Raw genomic sequence first — 13203 nt, forward strand, 5'->3', positions numbered from 1 at the left:
ATACAAAATCCCTAATCGCTTTTATTGTCTTCTTCTCTGATTATTGCGTCGTCTACTTTGTTGTTCTTACATACACAAAAATATCCATTACAATAATAATAAACTAATTGTGAACTACACTTGAGATAGCAGTACTCACATATTTATATAGTTATATTTCCATTGGCAAATGTCAAATATAATTCAATGAAAAATGCAGGCTTAAAAATAAATGCAGTCATAAAGCAATTACATAAATCGCAGCTTTCTTATCAAGACGCTCACCTTCATGGCAGGTGCTCGCGATTTTACTTAGTGCGCGATAAGAATCTAGCATACAGATGTGTATGCAACGGTTTATGATTTTGGATGATATATGAAATTATATCAAGTTTATAGGGTGGACCATGCAAATACTTTTATATTGAGTTTTCCAGTTAGGTTAGGTTATTTAGCAGGCTAATGGGTTACGCATATACCAGTTTTGGTACTTAGCTATTCCAGATTGAATCGGGTTACTTAGTTCTTGAGAAGTAGCTATCGTTCAGGATGCCAGAAATTGACGCAAATTTCAACAGGTTCTGCAGCCTCGCTACCGATACCTCTGCCAATATCCCATATCGTGGAGTCCCAAATGATTTAAGAGCTGCGTTGTCAGTGAGGGACAAGGCAAATGTACAAAATATACTCCATTGCTTCCCTGGTTCCTTACTCTTGACATTTTCTGCAGTCATTTCGATCTTTCAGCCTTACTCTACAGGCATATGCTACACCAGATTGGGAGCATTGAGTATTCCAATCATGTTTTTCAGTCTCTTCTATTCTTATGATGCACGGGTTTACCAATGTGAGTCACGTTATTGGATGACAGCCGCACACCAACTCCTTGCAATTCTGTCCACTACTTCATTGCCATCGATGTGACACCAGTTGAGGTGAAGTCGCTTGCTCCTTGTCGGCACTTGCTAAATCGCCATTACCAACCGAGTATGCCCAAAGGATCTATGTGTAAATTCTCCTGCTGTCAGTAGATTTCCCGCGGTTTTTGCAGCGCAGTTTTGTTATGTCCACCACACTAATGCACTTCAAGACAAAATTGAACTACACACTATTAAGATTGCAATGTCGTCTACTGCCACTACCTTTGATGGTTTACCAACGTTCTATTACAAGAGCAACACTTATTGACTCGACACTCTTCAGAATAGATTCTGTATAAACGTTACTGAATGCTCCAGAAAAATCCAATAGCACTCCTAGAACGTATTCCTCATATTCAAGAGCCCTTTTGATATTAAATACAAAAGTATGGAGTGCAGTAACTAATGATCTGCCTTTTCTTTATGAGTGTTGCGCCTTGGATAAACTACCAGGAAACGCTAAAGCCCTGATGTGAACTTCCAAGATATTTTCTAATGTTTTCAGCAGTACGAAAGTTGAGCTTATAGGTATAAACTCCTTCTGGTGGCGTTATTTCTACCTGCCTTCCGGTATGAAAACTACTCTAGCCTCTTTCCTTCCGGGTAAGTGTGGCGGCACATAGCAGAACTTCAAGTGTACTCTAAAAATCGTTCATACCGGGAGATTTGTATAGGTCGAATTATATTTCTTTTTATTCTCCTTAAAGATGTATTCGAGAAAGTTTACCGAACTATTCATATCTAAGATTTACCGCGTCTTTACATCCAGGAAAGGGCACACAAACTAGGTCTTTTATTGAGTTATCTGATATCTGTGCACTCTCTGCTACTCTTGTGAATTATACTGCGCGAGGCGGGGCTTTTACTTTTGAGCCTTTCCACCTAGTTAGTACATATAAGATCTTTATATTCAATCCGAGGGTTGCTGTCATATTTTTTAGAACTAAAATCTGTCAACAAATCTCAGTTCTTTCGACACATCTTAAAGTGCCAACTATCTTTGAGATTCCTAACACTGGTCTCTATAATTTTTGACAAGCTGTATATAACTTATGAAAATTTATCACACACATATTAAATAATGCAAGGCGAACGTGAATGCAAAGAGAAGCAATTAAATAATTTAAAGCAATTTTAAACAAAACTCGTATCATTTTAAACACAATCAAAAGCATCAAACCATAGAAAACAGTATCAAAAATAATGCTAGGGCATCTGAGCCTGTTATCAAGCATAGCAGCAAGCGGAGCGTGAAGCAAGAAAAGAAACTTAAGCGAGTATGCACTGTGCCCCCACACATACTTAAACATCGAATGCATACTCCAAAATAAAGCAACGATTGCAACTAACTAACATTTTTCATATCTTGCAAAGTACAAAGTAAACAAGTTGACAGAAAAACCAACAAAGCAATCTAAAATCAATCGACCAGAAATGCTTGCAGCTGAAAATCAATAATCCGCTGGTTAATTAGTGAGCTGCCGCTGGTGAAACAAAGTGTGGCTCAGAACTGGCCTAAGCAGTGGAGCAGCATGCAGCACAATGGTAGCCCTATGCGGCAGGGCGTTGCAGCTGAACTGGTTCTCTTGATGGACAGCGCTCAAAATTTTGGCGTTCAAGCGCGACCGATCAAAGATTGCGGTGCGCGAGTTGTTTGCATTCTCATAAAATAAAAGTAAAAGGCAAATCAGCCAGCAAGCTTGCGTTTTTTGAATGTCTAAATATTTCGTATGCGCATTTCTTCGTTCTTCTTTGGAAGCAGCTAATTGTGCAGGCAGAGTAACTTAAAGCGCACAACAACAACGAGCTGAATTCTAGTAGAGGCAATAATATTAATGGCTATAATTTCAACTCAAACTACTCGTATCGCAGCCATAAAGCGGGCCAATTACACATCAAAAAGCGCAAGTATATTTTTGCAAGTGTGACGCTGCATCCACACACATACACAAAACTCTTTCAATGCGAGTGTGCCGTTTTGACGCGCAGCGGTCGCAACCTGCTTGCTATTGTCGGCGCAGCGGTGGTGCTTGCGACGTTGGCGTCTCCGCTGGCTGCTCTGGCCGTTCCATTCATATTAACCCACAAGCAGTGGCTGGGGCTCAGTCTACAATCGGACGTTGCTCGGTGCGTAGCAAAGCGCAAAAATAAACGTGAAAGCTCTCAAGTGGAATTGTAATCAAAGCAAACAACTTTTGATTTCAAGTCACTCTGGGTTTGTGAAGAGTTAAAATTTTTAAATTTATTTTGCCAGCAGATTTGGGCACATTCGCAGCAAAATCGGGTGTAACTTTTACGTTATAATTTCACAGTATATATTCATCAGTCGAGCAAGCGCAGTGACCGTCGAACGTGTAGGTACAAACCTAACCTAAGACAACAGCTAACTAGTGTTTTCAATTATTGCATATTTATAAGTTTATTTATGGCTATTTACTCGTGTTGATTCGTGTTGATTTTTCGCGCAACTCCTTGGCAAGCGTCACTCCATCTGCCCGTGTACTGGTTGATGTGATGCTGATGGTTAAGCATGTTTGCCTTGTGCCTCAAAATGCTTCGTTTAACTGTAAACATAATGCAACTGGGGAACTTATTTGCTGAAATAGTGTACAAATCATAAAAAAATAAGTTCGTTTTAACTTTTAGGCTAATGGCGTCTTCCATTGCCGAAAATGTTTAAAAGCTTGCTTTGAAGATAACGAGCAATTTTTTCGCATATTCGATTTCTAAACACTTCACTGTCGTCGACTCACGCACTTACTAAATATCATAAACTGCGTGCGAAAGCGCTGACAAGGGAGTAAACGCGCGAGCATGCGAAAGCGATCATAAGAACATAATGAAAAGCGGTTCGTTGCTTAAGTCTTTTGTTGCATAGAGGAAAGCGCACATTTTTTGGCGTCATGTATTACATGTGTGGCGTATTTCAGATTATTTATTAAGGTTAAATGTCAATATATTAATTAAGATGTGTGTGTGTGGTAAAAAGATTATAATTTGTATGTGTGTAGTGCAGATCGCTTCTAATAACAGCCATTGTAGAATTAACTGAACTTTGTTCGCACTTCGCATGCAATAATAGATGCATAATAATAGTGAATTCTAACCCATAAACTGCGCGCTAATAACTGAGAGCTTAGCCTCATTTTTAATTGGCGATAAGACTTGTATGCAAGCCTAGTTAAAGAGGAATCATAGGCAACGAAAGATGAAGAGCTCGCAAAAGTTCTTCGTCGGAGCCCCTCTCAGGGTTGAAAGTTGATCAAGCCTAGTATACTATAATTGATATCACAAAGAATGATCTAACAAAGTATGTCTTCAACACATAAATTTATTAATTTAAGTTATTGTTGTTATTTTCTATAATAATAGAATAATAATAATTTGCTACAGCCAAGAAATGTCCCTCAAATAACTAATAGTTAGTTTGCCGATATTCTAGGTTCTGATCATTTTTTTTAAGATCAAGGCAAGTTACTATCATTTAATTTTCGAAAAATTGTTCAAATGCTTATTAGGCTTAACTTACTTCCTCTGAAAGACCATAGATAAGTATTTAACAGCACCCGATTAATATCAATCAATAGTGCTCGTTAGGAAACTCTGTAAATGCAAATCTGTAACGACTTCTGTTGAAAAATTTCATCAGATATCTTCTTTTTTATATATTTTTAAAAATATCGAGCAATATTTCTATCCATAGCTTGCCTACATTTGGTTTAGTCCCAGTTTTGTCTAGGAATTTCCCACAACCTCATAAAATTATTGAAAGCGTCATAACTTGATCGTTCTTTTAAAAGTTTGCAGTGAGCGTTAATTGATCCTCACCTTTTTTGAAGAATTACTAAGTTGTTTCGAAATACCTTTTCTTAACAAAAGAAATTAACTGAAAACAAAAAACCTGAAATTTTCCTTGAAAAATATATGTTTTTTGGTTTAATTACTAAACTTTATTTGTATTATCCTAATGCTAATAGATGAATCGGCTAACGTTACAGTACGTTTTCATGCTCAATGAAATAAGAAAATGAAGTTGTAAAAATGAAGTAATGATGAAAAATTGTACGCAATAAATTTCTGCGTCCAGCGAAGCGCGAAATTTGAGAGACAAAAGTGCCGGAACCCAAACGTTGGACGTTAATCACAGTATCTCGAATTATATAATAACTGTCATTTTTTAATTCACATTTTTTTCTGATGAAGAATTTAAAGAGGCTTATCCCACGGCAGTTGGCGCAGATTGTGGGGTTTTCCTTTTTGTGGATTACACACAGCACACGATCAATCGTTGGGCATGCTTTCGTCTTGCCAGCAATTTCTCGGTATCTATCCCATCCCGCATGTTTTGTGGTCGATTGTAACGTTGGGAGGCAGGTAGTCGGTTTTCTCACTACTGTGCCACGGCATTTTTTATCGTTCCAGCGGTTCTTTTGCCTTTTCCGAAAACCAATGGTTTCGTTAGCAGCTGTACTTAAGGAGTTTGAAATGACCTCCCACAATTCCTTTATACTCAGCTACTAGTGAGTGCTCTCAGAGAGCAGGAGTGCAGGTCAAGTTGAAAATCGTTGGGCTCTCTGATTGCAGCTTCCTGACGTTGAACCTCCCTTATATTTGTTGATATATAATATGTTTTTTTTTACTCAGAGGCGGCTGCGTATCTTGGTTGTAACAAGATAGTGGTCCGAGTCAATGTTTGGACCTCGAAGACTACGCACGTCTCAAACACTGGGACGTGTTTTCCGTCTATCACAACATGATCGATGTGGTTGGTGACTTTTCGATCCGCAAACAGCCAAGTAGCTTGATGAATTTTCATATGCTGGTTTCTAGTACTACAGATAACCATGTTTCGGACACCGGCGAAGTCAATCAGCTTCAACCCATTTGAGGTTATTTCATCTTGGAGGCTGAATTTAGCGACCGTTGTGCCGAAAGTACCTCCTTTGTCCACCCTGGCGTTACAGTCGCCAAGCACAATTTCATAATCGTGGCGATGGTAGCGCTCAGAGAAGACATATTTTGGTCACATCGCTCACTTGATTAGTATTTTATTAAATTTTCATTAGAAATATTAAAAACTCAACTAAAACCTTCATCAATTTTGCTTCAACCGACTTGGAATTTAACACAACATTTTTGTGATACTTTGCATTAGTTTAAGAGAAAAAAACTTCGAAACAAATTTAAAACCCTTCTCACCCCTTAAATCACACAATGCATGATAACGGAATTACTCAATACTTGAAAGAGAAACGTCTAAAACAATATTCAAAATAGCAAAATTAACGTATTCGACAACTACATTAAAATGTTTTGTAATGAAAAGTCATTGAAGTTGGAGAGAAGCAGGTAAACAACAATAAGATAAATGAGAAGATAACCGAATAACGGCATGAGTGCATATTTAGATATATGAATATTTGTACCTAAGTAAATATGTATATACATACAGATATATGACAAGGGGCATCTAAACTAAGGTAATTTATTTTATACGAATACACACAGATTTGTAGCCAATTAAAAGCTAAAACGCTTCGTTTACTTTAAAAATAAAACTTTTTTTATCAAACAGTGGTGTTGTTGAGCCACTTAAACTCGATATGCAAGGCTTTTACTCCCAGTAGAGAAATGTTATGGATGAAATATATTGTTGTGATATTATAATCGCTTGTTCAGAGTCTTGAAAATTCAACCGCAATTTAGATCTATGGAAATTTTCATTTGCGTGAATCCGGTTGTTCATGTAAGAAAGCATTTATGCGGCAGGAATTTTTGACAAACTTCAATTTTATTACTGATTATGGTAGCCATCGAGGACCTATTATAATGATCTACAAATGTTTTTATATAAATTTTGTAATACTATTGTCTTTTGTGTCAAAGTAGTTTCTCAATCAGTGTCGCTCAAAGTACTGTCCTTTTCCAAGTTTATTTCAATGTTCAACAATACATACTAGATTCACTGTAGGTTTTGCTTCTGAAGACTGCGGAACTAAATTAAACCTTGCGTTTTCAAAAATATAGACGCAATGACTGACGATTTCATTTTATTTTGCTTTGAATGTGTTTAATTACATACAGACGTCTTGAATTCGAGTTTGTAGTATCAAGTTAGAGTTTAGTCGCTGCTAGAAGTTTAGGTCCAACTACAAAATTAATGAAAACTCGAACGATTTATAGTAAAATAGTTTAATATTTTCCTACAGACCTCAGTGTGAAACATGTTTGTGAGTATTTTATTGAAATCCTCCATTGCACTGGTGACCTGTCGGTACCCTTTGCTAGTTTTGTTTACCTAATATGCACGAAATTTACAAAAGTAAGACAAGGTCAGGTCATGAACTTGTGCCGCATTGTTGCATCATGCCAACTGAAACCATTCCTAGCAACACAAATGCCGAAGCGTTTAAATCTTCGGGCGCTAGCACAAGCGCTGCTAGCTCATCTCTTGCATTCCTGCATTTTACAGCACACAGTCACTGCTGAGCTTTCAATTAGTAAAAGCGGACGTTTTAAGTTGTATGTCTTTTTTCTGTTGTCTTTTCGCACTTAACCATCGCAATGGGGCCTGAAGTGCGCTCGTTTTGCGGATAGTTAAGCTTGGCTTTAACATGATGGATGCTCTTTAACTTGGCAACCATGGTGAACCCTCGTTTGCATGCAATTAATTTAGAGTCCATTAGTGATATGCTTAAAACACTGAAGTAAACAAACGCTCTAGTATGTGTTAATAGCTTTTAGCCCCAAATATTTGCGCTAAATATTGCCATTGCTCAAAAAGTGAGAAATACTAATAAGCAAATATAAAAACACTCCAAGTGCAGTTATTAAGTTATGAAATATATGTAAATAAGTTGGAATTTATTGTTTTTGAAAAACTAAAAATTCCAATTGCAGTTAATAAAATCCAATTTATAGTATATTTTAGCAACAAATCAATTAAAATGTTAATTTCGAATAACGAAATCAAAACTAATTTTTAATCGAACATTTCGAGGAGTTGCACAATCTCTTAATTATATATTTTAATTTCAGCATATTTATATTCGTATTTTATTTCCAATTTAACGGTAAATACTTGCAACTCATTGCATAAAAGCCACAGTTTGAAACCCATTCCATCGATCAAATATTAGTAACAAGCGAAAAATAAAAAAAGAGTTGGCAAAAATAAAGAAGTAAATCGAGTTTTTGCTACACACATACACGTACATACATATGTGGAATTACAAAATTAGTCGCTTTCGAAGTGAATAAATGAGCGCCAACGGCATCACTCATCCTATTATTTCGCTTGAAGCCATGCAGCCTACACTTTCGTTTTTGGTCAGCCAGACAGCTTAACTTATTTTATTGTTTTCGTATTTTTATACCCTCAACAATTATATTAAGTGTGGCGCGAAGCTTGTAATACCCATAAGGAAGCGTCGGAGACCGCACAAAGAATATATGTATATTGGGTCGTTCACTAAGGATTTTCTTATTTCTTAGCACAATTTAAACAAGATTTTTTATTGTGTAAAATATTTTATGAAATTACATAGAGCATTCTCTACGGCTATAACCACGTAACGTTGTCTACGTCAATAAATAAGATTCTCCATTTCAATCTAATACCTTTTGCTATCTTTTAGGCATCGGATTGATTCCACGATCATAAAATGTTTGTTCCTTGTAGGCGAAAAAATGGTCAAAGTGGGTTAGACGTCCTGATTTGCGGTAAAGGTTATACCATAAAAAAATGTTTTTGCAGAAACCGCCAAAAGTAATGGATCGAAGGTGCCAAGTCTAGAGCAAATGGTGGGAGTGGAAGCATAGTCCGTTTAAGCTGCAAAAGCATTCATACTTGTATGAGGTCTCGCATTATTCTGTTGAAACACGACAACCTTTCTATTGATCATTGATCTCTCCTGTTTGAGTGCATTACTCAATTGGTCCAGCTGATCACAATACATTTCAGTATTAATAGTTACCTTACCATATCAGTTGATCAAATATGTCATGATTTGGCAGTTAAGTGTGAAGTTAACTGTAAAAAATTTAATTAGATCAGCTGTTATAACCAAACGAAATTACTTAATGTGTGACCCAATATAATTGATCAACTTGACGAACTGAGTCGATTTAGCCATGTCCGTTTGTATATCCCACAATCTTGAAGACATCGATCTGAAATTTTGTGAAAGTCTTTTTCTCCTCAAGTAGGTGATCACTTGTCGTAAACGCCGATATCAGACTACTACACCATATGTTTGCCGATTAAAATCAAGTTCTTGCATGGAAAACTTTATAACTTGACGAGATATCTTAATGAAATTTGGCTTAGATTATTACCTAACAGTCTACAAAATCTGTAAATTCATATCCCCTATAGCATAATAGCTGCCATACATACAAATTCGTCTCAAAGCGAAATAAATATTATTTTTTGCTTTAAGAAATGCACGTGTGAAGGGTATTATAGCTTCGGTGCAACCGAAGCTTACTTTTTTCTTGTTATTCTATTTATTTTGCACTTTCTGCTATTTTGCATAATTAAAATATAAAATATATATATATTAGTATTAAAAGGCAATTTGTTTTCATAATAAAACCGAATTTACAAAAGACAAACTAACAGGTTTCTGTTTCTTTAAAATTTTACTGTTAATGATTTTTTACATGTTTATTATGGAGTGCTTTGCGAAATCTTGTTTCGTTTCGCTATGGACAGTAAATTGCATATATGAGTTTGTAAATATTTTGACAATTTAGCTCTGCTCTTCACATATTTCGTTATAAGAATGTAAGAGGTTTACATAATGAACCGGAATAGAGTACAAATACTTGCCTGTATTGGTGAAACGATTTAATTTGTGATACTAAATTCTAACGAAAGTGGTGAATTTACCATAAATTATTTATTTATTATTTATTGTATATAATAGACTGATTGGCCATCAAGTAAAGGGATTTAAAAGCCCCGACGTTTCTGAGTGATTCTTTGTCATACAATAGCCGGGGGTTTTACCCTTTGTTTGTGTTCCAGCGTAGCCTTTTTGTAATGAAAGTTATTCTGGCAAAGCAATAAATTATCGACTTTGACTTGAACCAGTTTGATAATTATAAGCCCAGATAATATCGAATATTTCAAGCACTTCCAAAGGCTTTTCAATCAAAAGCCGAAAAGTCTTCAATTTGAAGTATTTGCAACACTTTTGCTTTTGCTATTTTGCATCGTTTCGGCAAATACTGCCATCCATAATAATCAAGACTTGAAGAGAAATCGTAAAAATATTACCATAATGAAATTTTAGATTCACTTGAAAATGCGGCATCAAAAAGCTTGTGGAAAAATACTGACTGTAAACAAGTTTTATCGAAATTCGCAAAAATTTTCCATGCGCCAAAAATGCACAAAAACCATAATAAACTTCTCAAATCTTTCCGCCTAAATTATAGAGCTCTTATGTATCCACATTACAACTTTGTTTGTTTTTTGTTTTTCTGCTTTTGTATTGAATCGAACTTGAACAAACCAAATTGGCATTATACAAAATGTTTGTTGGTAGTTAACTCGTTTTTTACAACACTCGTATTCTAACAAAATAAATACGCTGCCACTTCTACAGCGTTTAAGTGTCGGTTTCCTTGCCATACGGACTTGCAAATGTAAACTTGACTCTTGTGTTGCAAGATAACTAGAAGGCAGAAGGCAGTGACGGCAAGTAAACAGCAAAGGCTGTTGCAAAAGAATAACTTTCGCAACACCACGAACATGATATGGTGTTAAAGTTGCCGGATCATGCTGCGATCAATGGATAAGGTAAAACCGGTAGCATTTGGCACGTGGACAAAGTGCGATAAAAGTTGTAATTGTGAGTGAATTTTGGGCGAAAAATTATCACTTCATAGTGGCGGATATGAAGGTGTTAAATAATAGATAATCTTCTTTGTAAGACCGCAAATCTCTGCTTTAATTCTTTTGATGATTCTTTGGAATCATGGAATTGGTAGCTGTATGTTGAGATAAAATCAACTGAGTGAATAAACAAAACGCAAAATATTTAATCAATGAAAATTTATTTTGTCGCCTTCAACGGAATTCCCACCCAATTTAATACACTTATGCCAAACATTTTTCCAGTTCTCGAAACACTTTTCATAAGCATTTTTTGGTATGGTCTTCAGCTCATTCAGCGAATTTTGTTTCATGTCTTCCATTAACTAAAAACGGGTTCCACTGAGCGGCAATTTCAGATTGAGGAACAATAAATTATTAAAAGGAGACAAATCTAGTGAATGCGGTGGTTGATAGTTGATATTACTGTCGTTTTGGGCTGTAAATACGGTGAAAATTGTACCCTTTTTGATACAATTCAGCTTTGTCGGAACAAGTCGAGCAAGAATGCGTGCCATACCCAAAATATCCACCAAAATTATTTGAACGGACTCTCGAGAGATGTCGAGCTCTCTTGTCATCTCTTCCAAGATCTCTTGACTTTGAAGACTTTGTACAACTCGTAGGCTTGTGATTTTCATTAACCTGATCACCGTAAGCCTTTTCCAATGTTCGCAGCGATACCGAATATGAAATTTGGTTAGAAATACAAAATTTGAGACAAATTCTTTATTCGATATTATTATCCATTGTAAAAATCGCAACAGAGGTGACTGAATCCCGCATGTTTTTTTGTCCCAATATTTTTAGCTTTTTCCTCGCAGTTGGGCTCATATTTGATGAACTAATGTTTTGTTTCAAAGAAATATACATTTTAAATGTTTCTGAAATCCATATTCATCACAAAATTGAAGTCTCATTTGGAAACGTGATCAGCAAGCTTGATTGTGAAACCGATCAGTTTTCATTACCTCCTTTGCTGTTATATTAAATAAAATCTAACGGCATAATATTACATATTCGTATGAAATATTTCCAAATTTTTGGTTAAATATATATTATCTGGTTAGATTTTAACTCAACTCTAATATCTTGAATTCGTCTTCCACCCAAAATAATCTAATACTAATAAATCTCTCGAATCGAGTGTAAACCAAAAGAAAAACTTTCATAATTGCAAAATCTCAAAACATTCCAAGTTTGGGGAGTCACCTAGGTTACAACTAAACGAAAGCAATAAAACTGGGAGTTTCTGAATACATTAAAGTTGCGTTCCTTGGCATTCTAATTTAGAAATTAAATACCTTTATTAAAAGTCTAGCTATAGGCTTATTAAAAAATTATAAATTAGTTATGTTACGACTTTTGACGTTGATTGGTAATTTATATATCATATCACGCGAGGTGGCCGAATAGTACTAATTTCTTTGAATTTTGTTTTGTGCATCTCACTTCATTATTCATTGAGATACATATTTTAATATTAAGATCTAATCGAAAATTAATATAAACAAATGGCTTCGCAGTGACTGGGCTTTCTAAATAAATCCATTAACGATTTTGCAAATGAATCTCTCACATTTAAATTCAGTAAGTAGGCTTAAAAGTGCTATTAGCTATGTGGCACACTTGTATAAGTTCTCGAATTATTTTAACGTTTCTTCAACGACATTTCACCTACAGTATTCTTGAAAGTAACTATACTTGGTTATCTCATTGAAATTTTAGACGGTTTATTAACTGAGATTATTTGGTGCTGTTAAAAATAACCATTTGGCGAAAAAGATTGTTGCACTGCATCATGCAACATGTTGCAAGAGCTATAAAATGCAGTAACTGTGACCAAGGAGGAATTTTTTAATTAAAAACTTAACTTAACTGCCATTGATTTCCAGCAATTCCTTATTACTTACTGTCTGCTTTTTTACTACAAAGGGAAAAATATGTAAAATCCTTAATCGCTAGTAATCGCTTGAGTTCGTTGCTTAAGTCTTTTGAATATGCCACGCAATATTTACGACTAAACATATTCATATATGTTAAATTGGGCATTTAAACTAATCGCTTTAATACCGTCGCCGTCACATATCAATGAAAATATTATTTTTTTAAATCACGCAAGCAATTTTGTAAAAATTATGTCAGCTATTCGCCGCTACTCCGCAACTGAATTACACATTAAAAATTGCATGTAGATTTTTTATGGCGTTGCATATTGCTATGTCTCGTCAAAACATACATTTTGCTAACGTTTTTACAATGCGCACAAATTCCATTGAGCCGACGTAACGCAATTGGAGCATGCCGAAGTGTGGTGGTGGAGCGACGGCGCAGACAAACGAAAGTGTTAGACGCAGCCGGTTAGTTGCTTCTCAACGGCTGCCAGCATTAAATTAACCGGTGCGGGCAATGAGGCAATGT

The 13203-nt window shown here is 35.7% G+C and overlaps 1 protein-coding gene across 5 annotated transcripts in view; it reads left to right on the top strand.

The window, feature by feature from the left end:
• The first annotated feature begins 2987 nt into the window (after positions 1-2987).
• The window catches only part of LOC105227667 (putative fatty acyl-CoA reductase CG5065), a 30793-nt gene continuing 20577 nt past the window's right edge, over positions 2988-13203 (top strand). For 2 of the 5 annotated variants that reach the window (XM_049451836.1, XM_049451837.1), the window contains exon 1: positions 2988-3253. The gene's annotated coding sequence lies outside the window, so the exon portion shown is untranslated. Of the gene's footprint in view, positions 3258-13203 lie in introns of all 5 variants that reach the window. The other 3 variants (XM_049451833.1, XM_049451835.1, XM_049451832.1) reach the window with 3 other exon arrangements.

The sequence above is a fragment of the Bactrocera dorsalis genome, chromosome 3 (genome assembly GCF_023373825.1).
Source record: "Bactrocera dorsalis isolate Fly_Bdor chromosome 3, ASM2337382v1, whole genome shotgun sequence".
Classification (NCBI taxonomy): domain Eukaryota; kingdom Metazoa; phylum Arthropoda; class Insecta; order Diptera; family Tephritidae; genus Bactrocera; species Bactrocera dorsalis.